General features: G+C 42.9%; 1 protein-coding gene across 2 annotated transcripts in view; it reads left to right on the top strand.

Annotated features, from left to right (window-relative positions):
• Positions 1–2,982: 2,982 nt before the first annotated feature.
• The window catches only part of LOC311229294 (serine/threonine-protein kinase tousled-like 1-B), a 127,572-nt gene continuing 117,323 nt past the window's right edge, over positions 2,983–13,231 (top strand). For both annotated transcript variants that reach the window (XM_084315367.1, XM_084315368.1), the window contains exon 1: positions 2,983–3,093. The gene's annotated coding sequence lies outside the window, so the exon portion shown is untranslated. The remainder of the gene's footprint in view (positions 3,094–13,231) is intronic.

The raw sequence follows: 13,231 nt of genomic DNA on the forward strand, positions 1-13,231 counted from the left end.
AAGAAGCATGTTGCTGTTTCTGTTGAATGATTAGCCCTGAAAACTACTGAGTAATAGTGCTAATCAGATGTATGTACAGAGTTGTAGTATTAATATGTACAGTGATACAGGTATAAAGACACGATGGTAGTAAGTCATACTGGCCAGCAGCGTAACTAGTAAGAGTAGTTAAGGGATATGTACACAGATATAGATAAGGATTATATGCAGGTATGTACAGACTAGGGGTGTAACGATGCGACCTCACACCGATTAATTTCGATTACGATTATTCAGGCAACGATTCAATGCATCATGAAATCTCTTCATTTGACCACGATTCGATTCGATACATTTTTTATTCATTTTCTATCAGTTAATTCCCCAAAACATTTTGAATACACAAATGTGGCTGGGGGAACTGATTCACTCAGCATGAATGGACTATAGGTCAATAAAAACAATACACACAAAAAAATTACATATTTTTTTTTAATTTAGATTATAATCGATTCTAACATTTTCAAATCGATGCAGTTGAATCCTCACATTAGAATCGATGCATTTCGATTAATCGATGCATCGTTACACTCCTAGTACAGACAGATAGATATATATAGTACGAATTTATATATATATTCTTACCATATATATATTTATTCTATATATTACATATATATATATATTTATGTATATATATGTTGACCCACGTTCCATGTTGGGAACTTTTCTCTTTGACTTCTTGTTTTCTATTTTATTATTGAACCTTTATTTAAACCGCTGGACTCTGTCCATCATTCTGCCCTCAGATTTATTACTGGTGACAGATATGATGCCCACCACTGTGTTCTTTATGTCAGATATGATGCCCACCACTGTGTCCTTTATGAAAAGGTTGGATGGCCTTCTCTGGTTGAAAGGCATAACTATCTTTGGTACAGTATTTGTTTACTTTAAAGCCTGTATTGGTAAACTTACATCACAACACTGTTGGAATGGAATCTTGGAACCTATTCCACACGTTCAAATGCCTGGCTGGTTCTTAGGGTTCCTCCAGTTTGCTCTGAACTAAGAAAAACTGCTTTTCCTTTTATGCTTCCAACACCTGGAACGCTCTCCGACTGACTCTCAAGCTGAAGGTGCTTCCTTCTCTCGCTGCATTTAAAAGTAGGATCTCCGACCACCGTGTGTCGACTTATAACTGTCTTTGTTGATTTTTAATTTGTATTCTTATTTATTGTGTCTATATGTATTAAATTGCTGATAGAATAGAATAGAACTTTATTGTCATTGTTACAACGGAATTTAAAAATGCAACCCTAGGTGCTAGTAAAAAAATTAAAACAGTCCTAAACACAGTAGTAAATATAAAAACAGGGGTGGGTATAAATAACATTAATATAAACAGGGGGGATAAACTGTGTCTTGTTTTGTAAGCTTGTCGCTGAAATGAGGGTAACCTCAGTGTCTTACGAGTTGAAATAAAGGTTTGAAATTAAATTAAAGTGTATACGCTACTGAAAACAGACTTTCAGTAAAGAAGTTGAGTAACACTTTTATTTTCTTGGTCAATAAAATGACAAAACATTTCACATAAAAAAAATCTGTTTTTGTATTTGTGTTACGCATTGACTATTTACATAGTTCTGTGGTATTCACACTCCCATAGAAAACAGTCATATCAAACTTTGATCAGTCATCAAACTTTTCTTTTCTTTTTACAATTCCCTGCTGTATCAAGGGTCGAAATTGTATTCCTTTCACCCCTAGACTGCACCAAAGATACTCTAATATATCCTGAAATGTCTGGCTGCACTGCACCTTAGTCTGGTCCAGTTGTTTATTTATTGTATTTTAGGTGAATTGCAACATTCTTTCCCACTCCTTGAAATATTATCTTGAAAAATGCATGTAGGTGTGTAGGGTAATAGCCTACACATGGTAAAAGTATTATTAGGTATGCCATTGTGTGTATATCCCTGTATTTGTAACCTTTCGAAAAAGATTAATTCACTTTTAAAAGCTGCCAAAGGTATTGGAAAGCCTGTTGAAAGCATTGTTATATTAATATAAAGAAAAAATTATGTTTTTGGTTGGAAAATGCATCACCCTCCTCGCGATAGAAATGTGCACACGATGCATGCCGTCTCAGACCAAACACAGAAAACCCTAACCTCGTTCCATAGTTTGATCTCCTCCGTGAGATAAAGCCTGGTCAAGAACTACGGCCGAAAGTGTGCATCTCCGGTGCATGTACTTCCCCTTGTGGAAGCTGCCTCCGAACGGACCAAACTTTTACCGAATTCTGTCGGCAAACAAGCTATAATAGAACGTCCCGGTCGTGTAGTAAATTCTTCAGGCAAAGCCGTTGCAGTGGCTTAAAAACGAGGAAATATTGTTGCACTTCACACGTTTCTATCTATCTACTGTCTATCTGTATGTTGTGTTATGTTATGATGAATTGAAAATGGGGGACCCTGATGTAAACAAGACGAAAGTCTTTCTCTGGTCTGCATCCCCTTAACAATCGTGTGTATTGAGCTGTACTGTACCCATTCTGCAATATGTTAATAAAGTTTTCAATCAATCAATCAATCAATTGTTTTGTCGAAACCGGAAAACCTGTGGCCGGTACTTCCTGTACTACTTCCGTTTACACACTTTAGGAGGCATATCTTGACCAGCCTCTACAGAAACCCCAGAAGACGTCTCTCATACATTAGTCGACCACTGGAGGAAGACACACACACAGAGGTAGTAACCCAGGAGCCAGGAGGACGCACTGCCGAGCTGTGGAGAGAGAGGTGGGTGGATTCTGGCTATAACATCAGCAGCTGTGTTATTATTATTTGTATTTTTTATTTAACCTTTATTTAAAAAGCATGTTGCCGTGTGTGTGTGCGCTGCGGTATTGACACACACTAAAAAAAAGTAGCTTGATGGTTTTCTCCAAAGTAGTGGAAGTTTGAAGGGGAGCCGGACGCCATCTTGGGTCCCAGCAGCTATCTCTCCACCACCACGTCCCCAGGAGCGGATTGTTTTATTTTTTATTTTATTATTCCAGCCACATATCATCATCACGGCAGGAGCGGTGGCGAAGGCGCCAGGAGGAAGGTATCGTGAATTCAGCCCCGGGCCGTTTTGGGTTCCATACGACAACGAAACGTGTTGAATTGACGAGGTTTTGATCAGGTCAGCTAGGTCGCTTTATTAGAGAGAGAGTCTGCTAGCTTAGCGAGCTAACGTGACGTCACGGCGACAGAGTCCATGCACTAGGGTCCAGCTGCAGCGCCGGAGAATAGTCATACATGTATAGATGTAGCAGTGGCAGTACTGTCTATTGTCATGTATGTCATATGTTATGATGAATTGAAAATGGGGGACCCTGATGTAAACAAGACTAAAGTCTTTCTCTGCTCTGCATCCCCTTAACAATTGTATGTATTGAGCCGTACAGTACCCATTCTGCAATATGTTAATAAAGTTTTCAATCAATCAATCAATCCTCTCACTGGGCAAGCCTGTGGCATGGTGGCAGCCACGAACCTACTTTCTATAGAAGCAGCTGGGAGGGGCGCTGTTTTAAGTGAGCGTGTGTTATTGGATTGATTGATTGACAATTGTATTAATGTCCGCCTTGTTTTCTAACTGGTTATGCTTCTTTGGCCCTCTTTCGAAGCTTAGAGTTTGGAATCAGGGCTGGCGGTCTATCGGCCCTGCTCTAAAGATAAACTCTAAGCATAACCAGTTCGAAAGAGGGCGGACATTAATAACATTTTCAATCAATCCAATAACACACGCTCACTTAAAACAGCGCACCTCCCCGCTGCTTCTATAGAAAGTAGGTTTGTGGCGGCTGAGTGGCGCAGTGGGCAAGGCGCTGGTATCGAGCCCAGCTCTCGCCATTGCTACCGGCTGGCCGGTCGTTCATACTAACGCAATTGGCAAGTGTTAGAGGGTGGGAAAGCCGGTGGGTGGGCATTGGACGTTGTGGACAGCGACTCCTACAGGTCGGTTGGGTGACGCCTGTACAGCAGAAACGGGAAGTATCGGGGGGCAGCATGAGCCTCCCACGCGTTACTCCTCGCCACTGAGAGTCCGCGCTGTGCAGGTGAAAAGATGCGACAGGCAGCCTCCTCGTGTACCGGAGGGGACGCGTCTATACTTTCCACAACAAATTTGTGTTTCCGCGTTCGAGTTTTGCGCTCTGATTGGCCAGGTCATGTGCGCCAATCGTGGGACGGCAAGTTCTGCGCCTGATTCCGGGTTGAACAGCCTGCAAACTACCTAATGCCTAGTTTATCACTGGTTAAGCTTAGGCGACTCTTTCGCAGTTGGTTAGAGTTTGGAATCAGGGCAGGCGTTCTATCGCCATGCTCTAAGACAAACTCTAACCTTAACCAACTTCGAAAGAGCGCCTAAGCTTAACCATCCAAAAACTTGCGGTCCCACGATTGGGCGTACATGTCACATGACCTGGCCAATCAGAGACGCGGAAACACGACTTTGTTGTGGAAAGTATTCAGGCATACCGGACACGTGATGCAAGGCTTCTGTCCTCACTACTAAGCCGACCAGTGGGAGGCATAGTCTGGCAACGTTCAAGACGGGCGAGGGGAGAATTGGACAATACGAAATTGGGATGGGAGAAAAATAGAAAAATTAGGAGGAAAAAGTGGATAAAAAGAAAGTAGGTTCGTGGCTGCCACACAGGCTTTTGCCCAGTGAGTGGATTCTCCTCCGGCGCTGCAGCTGGACCCTATTGAAGCTAGCTTAGCGAGCTAACGTCGGGCAGTGAAACAACGGACAGACAATTGTGTGTTTTTTATTTTAATTTTAACTTTTTAACGTTAAAAAGTGTCGCCATTTGTCGGTGCATCTTTCTTGGGGGCGAATACAACACCACGGCATCATAACGAAGACCGGTCGACGCTAACGTTACGTTTTAAGGTGTAATAATAATAATAAATGATGGCATTTTTATCCTTAACCTGTTATTATTATTATTATTGCTGATGCTGCTGCTCGTCAACGTTAGCTGAACGGGTAGGTTTGGACTAGTAGTTACTAAAACGTTAGCCTACCTATATAACGTTTATCTTCTCGATAATAATGACTTGTGTTTCGTTTCCCCTAAAAAAACGTTTTTTGGTCTAAACTTTATTAACGTTTTCAGGTCTGATTGTCGTCCAAGTAACGAGATAATTATAAGTTCTCGGTCAACTCGTCGTGAGGGGTTTTGGCTGCATCTTAATATGAGAATGTTATCTTTCCAATGATAACAAATATCATCTTTCTACTCCAAATATCAAGCAAGTTATGCCCTACTACATATCTGATGTCACCTAAACATATTGTGGAGAAAAAAGCCTTAATGTTTCATGCCCCCCCCCCTACATAATTTGAGCTATGCTTGCTGTTGTGTTGGCTACTAGTGTAATCAATAATCAATACCTTTGTTTTTTTACACGTCGGGTTAACTAGATGTTTGACCCGTCACCCAAATATGATCACAAAGCTACTTTTTTTTCTCCTTTTGCTTTTTGCACACATGACAACATCGATCACGAAATAGTTGTATTGGGAGTATTACTAGTAGATGTACTGTAGTAACCAACGATGCAGGTAAACATGATTAACTCGCCTGAAATAGTTTTGTAAACATGTTCTTTTGATAATGGGGGGGACTTCCCACTTGACTCATGGGTGTAGAGAGGTGGCCCTTGAATTCCTTCATGGCTTTATCATCCTCCATGTTGATGCAATGATCATGGCCCTGAATCTTATGTGAAGACTAACTGGCTTCCTACACCGGTGACACGATAGCAGGCGAAACCGATTCCATTTGGAAACGCAGCTTTGTTTTTTTTCGGTTGTTGTAATTGATTTATATACGTCGCTAAATCCACTTGTGATCAAAATCTGCTGCCTCATGCCAGGGGGGGGGGGGTTTAATGACTTTCCAAGTGTGTGCCATAAACAGGTGGCCACTCTGCTGAACAGCATGGAGTTAAAATGACATCCACAGCATAGAGTCCTAAGGGTTCAACCGCTTACTTCTGCAGGGGCCTGAATATAGATGATGGTAGTGAATGTCCTCGGGGGCCCTCTTCGTGTGCACCGAATGGGAGGAAGTCATCCCCTCCCTTGCCAGGGTAAACAAACGCAGCATCGCTTGTTGTGTTTTAAGATGCCAGCACCCCCCCTCCCCCAACCCCCCACAGGTCGAACTCCGTAGACGGGTTCCGACCCCCAAGGCAGCTCCGCACATTTCTGTGGTTGTGGCGGCGGGCCGACTGGGGGTGGGTGAGACGCCCGGGCTTGGAGCGGTGGACGGGGCTGAATCGAGCAACGTGTGGAACTGTTGATATTGTATCTGATTCTGTTTCGGGAAGTCTGCGTTGCCACTGGTGCCACGTGATCTGGGGGGGGGGGGAGGGAAACGCAGGCTCTAAGATCCACAAGATCTAGCCCGTCTGGGGGGGGGGGGGGTAGGCAGGCTTGAAGATCTAGCCCGTCTAGGGGGGTAAACGCAGGCTTGAAAATCCACGATCTAGCCCGTCTAGGGGGGAAACGCAGGCTTTAAGATCTACGAGATCTAGCCCGTCTAGGGGGGAAACGCAGGCTTTAAGATCTACGAGATCTAGCCCGTCTGGGGGGGGGGGCAGGCTTGAAGATCTGCGAGATCTAGCCCGTCTGGGGGGGGGGGGACGCAGCCTTGACGATCCATGAGATCTAGCCCTAGTTTTTATTTATTCTTTTTGTCAGACCATTTTTACAGTGTGGAGTTCCCTCTCCTGATTGGATAAGATGGGAACGGGATACCAGAACGTTAGTGATGGCTGTCAGAATGTAGAGCTATCACTTTAACATGTAGACTACTTATTTTAACAAAGAAAATTCCACTTACAGCACCTTTTCTATGAAGATCTAAAAAAACACTTGGCAGAGTATATTTGCCCATAGCCACCAGTAAATCCTCAGAGGAAGCTGATTGGTCCGAACCACTGTGAACCTGATTGGTATCGACCAATCGCGTAGCTCGAGAGGCCCAATGAGAGGGATTCTCGCGTCTTCTCGACGATTCCGCGACGCCAGCTGCCGTGCAACAAGGTTGTCTTCGTGGAAACTGTTCAAGGCGTTCATCATCCGATTGTTTTCTCTACTTATCCGGTGGTTAGTTATATTACAGGGTTAGGAATTCACTTCGCAGGATGGAAGCTATTTATTTTTAGTATTCAATTGAACCTACTTAAATCCTGTTGAAAATAATTAGGCAGACCTTTAGTTAATCGCACTATAAAAAATAAACTATCGACGTGGGTTTTTTGAGCCATCATTCTTGTTTTCCTCCACAATTGGAGGCCGCTGAGGTATTAATCATGCAGTGAAGTGGAGCAGAAGTACTTTAACCCTTTCACTGCTAACCCTTTACTCTCTCACAACCGACGGTCGGCAGTGAAAGGGTTAATGGGGGCATCATCGTCCCTGCGTCGCCAGCCCCCCTCTTCCATTCCATTGTACAAAGTGGATCACAGTAATTCCTTAAACGGCAACGAATGCATAAATAATTGGATTCAATTACGGAGGACGGAGAATTGACTTTCTCAATGCAATGTCACTGATCGGTGATGAATCGGTGACCGACGCTGCAGTCTCCCCGCCCGGCTTCACATTATTCCGAGCCGACAGGTCCGAGGCTCTCAGTCTGAAATCGATTGGCGGTGGAATCAGCTTCATGATCAACGAGCGCTGGTGCAATAATTCCACCCTTCTGCACAGGTACTGCTCGCCCACCTCGAATTCATGTCTGTGAAATGCCGACCTTTTTACCTCCCCAGAGAGTTTGCCTCTGTAATCCTAACAGGAGTATATATTCCACCCACTCAGTCGACTGAAGTGAGCGACAGGGCTATCAACGAGCTGTCGCGCCATATCTCCGACCTGGAATGCAAGCACGCCGACTGTAACATCACGGTGCTGGGAGACTTTAATCGCACCAATTTATCTAAAGAACTCTCACATTATAAACAACAAATCGACCGCCCCACGAGAGAACAGCAGATACTCGACCACTGTTACAACACCATAACATCCGCCTACAGTGCGCAGGTAACAGCTCCCCTCGGAAACTCTGATCACGCTATGATTCACTTGGTTCCTACTAAGGCTGAGCCCAGGGTTCGAACGTTCGCCAGGGTTTATCGAACGAACGTTCGAACGTTCGTTTTTTGTAAATTTTTTAATAAATTTTTTTTTTTAATATATATATTTTTTTTATTATTATTATAGATCCTACGGAGGGCGACATTGCATAATCTATTGGTGAAAAAACATGTTTACAGTGGTGGCTGTTCATGTAATTAAACAAAGCACTCAGAAGAAAATAAACAAGCTACTGAGTACTGCATAAAGTTCCTACTTATGATAAACAATAGCCCTTGCACACCGCAGTCACGTAAGGGGCTAGATAAACAAATGCATTTGTTTTGTGGCATTCACGTTATATAGTTAGTGTTACACGTTCAATAACAGGTATTCACTCTTGGTCGACGGGAAGGAGAGAGGCGCACGCCTCGGCTCCTTCCACCGTCTACCTCTGAACGGGGGACGGCAGAGGGACAGAGAGACACCGGCGCGGGGGTCCCGCCGGGCTCCCAACACGCTTGCCGCCTCGGCCAGAGTTGTTTCCAACGCAACCACCTCCCGCCATGAAGCTCGCGCTCCGTGGCCGAAAAAGGCTGGTATTCAATACTATTCATTAATGATCCTTCCGCAGGTTCACCTATGGAAAGTTGTTACGACTTTTACTTCCTCGGCGGGGAGCTAACGCTACGTTAATGCTTCTCTCAAGCAGATCAATGGCGGCATTGCCGGAAGTAAAAAAAATAATAAACGCTTGCCGATTGGTGGTAACAGCAGAGCAAGCGATGTGACGTAATTGGCAGAATCGCCTGTCATTCAATCAAAATTGTTCTATTGCATTGGTTGAGACTAGAGCTCTGGTTGAGTATCCAGCAACAGCCCGGCAGAGACCATACTGGTTGAGCCGAGCGATCTCACTCGGGGGACGCGCCGCTTCACATCGCCTCACCGTCGTTGCGCCTGCTTTATATTTTTTCACCGAACGTTCGAACCCATTAATTAAAGTCAGAATGTCAGCTTAACGAACGAACGTTCGAACGTTCGGGCTCAGCCTTAGTTCCTACCTACACTCAGAAAGTCAGGTCTGTCAAACCTCATTCTAGGAAAGTTAAAATCTGTTCAGATGATGCTATTGAAACACTTAGAGCAGGAGTGGGCAATTATTTTCCCCGGGGGGCCGAATGAGCAACTGAAAATATGTTGGGGGGCCGGGCCAAAATTCCCAACTCAATTATGCATAATATACATTTTATTTCTATATAAAAAGCAGTAAATGGCATTGTTTTGACCCCTGGTAAGAGTGTATGTTATTATTTGGCAATTAAAAGGTGAGGTTATAGCTTTAAAAAATATCATTTATTCAAATAGAATTTATTTCCAAAATGATAAACAAAATGTGAAACATTAATAACAAAGGGAATTTTGAGTTTCATATACTATTGAAACAAGGATTTTCTTAGCTTTCTAAAGACATCACATCATCTTATAGCAAAAATAAACAAGACATGTCACTGAACTGTGTAAAGAAAAGTGTCCCAGTTTTGTAGCCTTTTTTACTTTACATGCCTATATTAAACATTTTATGTTTTCAGAACTGTGCAAAAAAAAGAAAAAAAAATATCAAGTGTCCCATTTCACTTGTTATATTTCCACATTTTAGTGTTCTTCAGTTCTTTTTTTTCATTCAGTGTGAGAAATCCAGTCTCTGTTGAGCTTTAACAAGTCCATCAAAGTCAGGTTGCATGTCTGAGGTGGAGATGCGAAGCACAGCTGCCAGATGTTCATCAGTGAGAGAGGATCTGTACCTGGACTTGTTAAACGTCATGACTGAGAATGTCTGTTCACATATGTAGGTGGATCCAAAGAGAACCAACATCTTCTGAGCATGTCTCCTAAGCGTATACTGTGCGTGTGAACGTTGACATGAAAAAAAAAAAGTAAAAAAAAAAATATATTAAAAAAATATATTTTTTTTTAATTTTTTTATTATTATCATGTAATCTTTCGCGGGCCGGTCAGACCGCGGGCCGTACAATGCCCAGGTCTGACTTAGAGCCTGCTTTGAATATACTGACTGGTCTATTTTTAGTGAGGCCTGTGACAATCTAGACTCCTACACAGACACAGTGTCATCCTATATAGATTTTTGTGTTAATCTCCATATCCCCACTAAATCTGTTAAAACCTATGGTAACAATAAACCGTGGTTCTCACGCGATCTCATTGAGTTGCGGAGAAGGAAAAACACTGCGTTCAGGGAGGGGGACACTGATACTTACAAAGCAGCTAAATATGAACTTAGAGCTGCCATCAGGAAGGCAAAAACATCCTATGCGACTAAACTGGAGGATAAATTTGACTCAAACAACACTAGGGCAGTCTGGAAAACTCAATGAACTAACCAATTACAAAAAGAAATCCCCCCCCCCCCGACGCAGACCCCCACCTCCCAGACAAGCTGAACACCTTTGCCAGGTTTGAGAAGCCTCTTAAAGACAGCTGGCCCACCCCACCCCACCCCTCACCTATCCACCCCACTCACCATTGATACAGAATCAGATACAGTGAGGAACCTCTTCCGGAGGCTGGATAAGGGCAAGGCAGCAGGCCCGGATAACATCTCACCTGCCTGCCTCAGCTATTGTTCTGACCAGCTAGCACCAGTCTACACTGGCATTTTCACCACCTCACTCCAGCAAATGCAGATCCCAGCCCTCTTCAAACAATCCACCATCATCCCCATACCCAAGAAAGGAAAAATATCTAGCCTTAATGACTACAGACCCGTGGCCTTGACGGCAGTAGCCATGAAGGTGCTGGAACGCATAGTCCTGTCAGTTTTAAAAACACTCACATCCCCCCTGATGGACCCTCTACAATTTGCCTATCGCACAAACCGGTCTACTGACGATGCAGTCAACCTGGCACTGCACTACACCCTCCAGCATCTGGAGACCAAAAACAGTTATGCAAGGATTCTTTTTATTGACTTCAGCAGTGCCTTCAACACCATCGACCCCCTCATACTGTTCCAAACCCTGACCAACATGAACATCTACACAAACAACCGCCGATCAGCATCCCCCTCAGTCAAAACGCTGAAATACGCGGACGACACCACACTAACATGGTGCAGAGAACACAACCTTATACTTAGTGATGCACCGATGTGAAAAATGTGGCCGATACCGATAACCGATATTAATATTGCTGTTCTGGCCGATACCGATATTTACTGATGTCGATATCTCTGTATAGAAAACACTTTTTTATGATAATCAAATAAAGAGCTATTTTCCAAAACGCATAATTTTTTTTACTTTTGTAACTTATTTTCAGAAATGACTGATATTTTGAAACTATTTAAGGCCAAAACATGTAAAAAGAAGATAAAAAAGATAGATTTTTTTCTTTTTTTCTTTTTTTATTTATTTTTTATAATATCGGCCCTATCTTGATATCGGACCGATACCGATGTGTAAAAAAACTGCCATATCGGCCGATATTATATCGGCGGCCGATATATCGTGCATCACTACTTATACTCAACGAAAGCAAGACCGTGGAATAGGGCTGCACGATTTTGGGAAATAATCTAATTGCGATTATTCTGACAGATATTACGATTTGCGATGCGATTATAACATATTTAAAAAAAAATGTACAAGAAGCATGTTGCTGCTTTCTGTAGTCGGGTCCCAACTGCAAAATTACTGTATTACCCTGTATTATACACTTTGTTTTTTATACCGATTGTTTTTGATTAAAAAGAAATAAAAAATTATTTTATATAATTTTTTTTTTTTTTTTTTTTATAAAATATATATATATAATTAGACTTGTACTTGTATTATCTGCGAGACATCGCCACCACGCAACAAGTCAAAATGCTCGCTATCTGCAAACAGCTCCACTGTCTGTGTGTACTCTAGTAGCCTCCAGCTCCAAAAAGGATTCTCCGGCGCTGCAGCGGGACCCTATTGGTAACGTTGTGCTTGGTCATTTCACATTCAGCAAGCCCTCAGCTCGAATACGCATTAAATCAATGTTATAAGACATTGATATCAAGAGCTATCTGTAGCTACTGCTAGCCGGCTAGATGACGTTAAGACAGAACTTTAGTTCAACGGGACATTTCGTTTTGAACAGTAAACTAACGTCAGCTAACGCAAGCTAACGGAGGTATGAACATGGACTACTAGACTTTCTGGATCATTTGTTGATATCAGGAGCTATCGGTAGCTAGCCGGCTAAATACCGTTAGACAATGCCTACTAAACGTGAATAGTTGACTGGGTAATTTTGTTTAAACAGTAACGATAGCTAGGTAGCTAACGTTAGCGCAGGTCGAATGCACTACAGACTCGAGCAGAGGAGCCTCCTCTCAGTCCTCAGTGTTTACAAACTCTACATGGGGGCGGGCGGGGCTAGGGAGGAGGAGCAGCGGCAGTTTGCAGGTCGTGTGTGTCTGAGACAGACAGCGAGTGAGACCTTCGCTTGATCGGTTTCCGCAATCGGCGAATATGACTCATTATCGGAATTCACAGATTGCATATTTATACTGAGTATCGGCCGATAACGATCGGTGGCCGATCGATCGGGGCATCCCTAATAATAATTAATTTAATTTATATAGCGCTTCTCAATAACCCGAAGTCGCTGACAATAGTCGGGAGCAAGAGTACAAACAAAGAAACAAAAGCAAAGAAACAAAAACAAAGAAACAAAAACAAAGAAACAAAACAAAAGGAAGATGAGACCATGGGGGGAACAGGGAAGACAGCATGATAGCACAAAAAAGACTGGAGACGGACATCAATCAGGTTGGAGGGGGGGGGGTTGAAGGCAAGGGAGAACAGGTGGGTTTTGAGGCGAGCTTTGAAGGTGGAGAGCAGGGGAGGAAACTAACTTTTTGGATTACCAGCCAACTGGCGAGTAGCTGATTTTTTTTTACCAGCCCAATTTTTTTTTACCAGCCAAAAACAAAATCGCTAATTGTGATAATTACTTCTTTGTATGTCTTCGTCTAAATTGATTTTCAATCATAGTAATAATCACACCGTGTCTCTACTCTAAAAAATATTTATTAGCATAAAACATTAATAAC

This window comes from Notolepis coatsorum (genome assembly GCF_963971535.1).
Source record: "Notolepis coatsorum genome assembly, chromosome: 5".
In the NCBI taxonomy this organism is placed as follows: Eukaryota; Metazoa; Chordata; class Actinopteri; order Aulopiformes; family Paralepididae; genus Notolepis; species Notolepis coatsorum.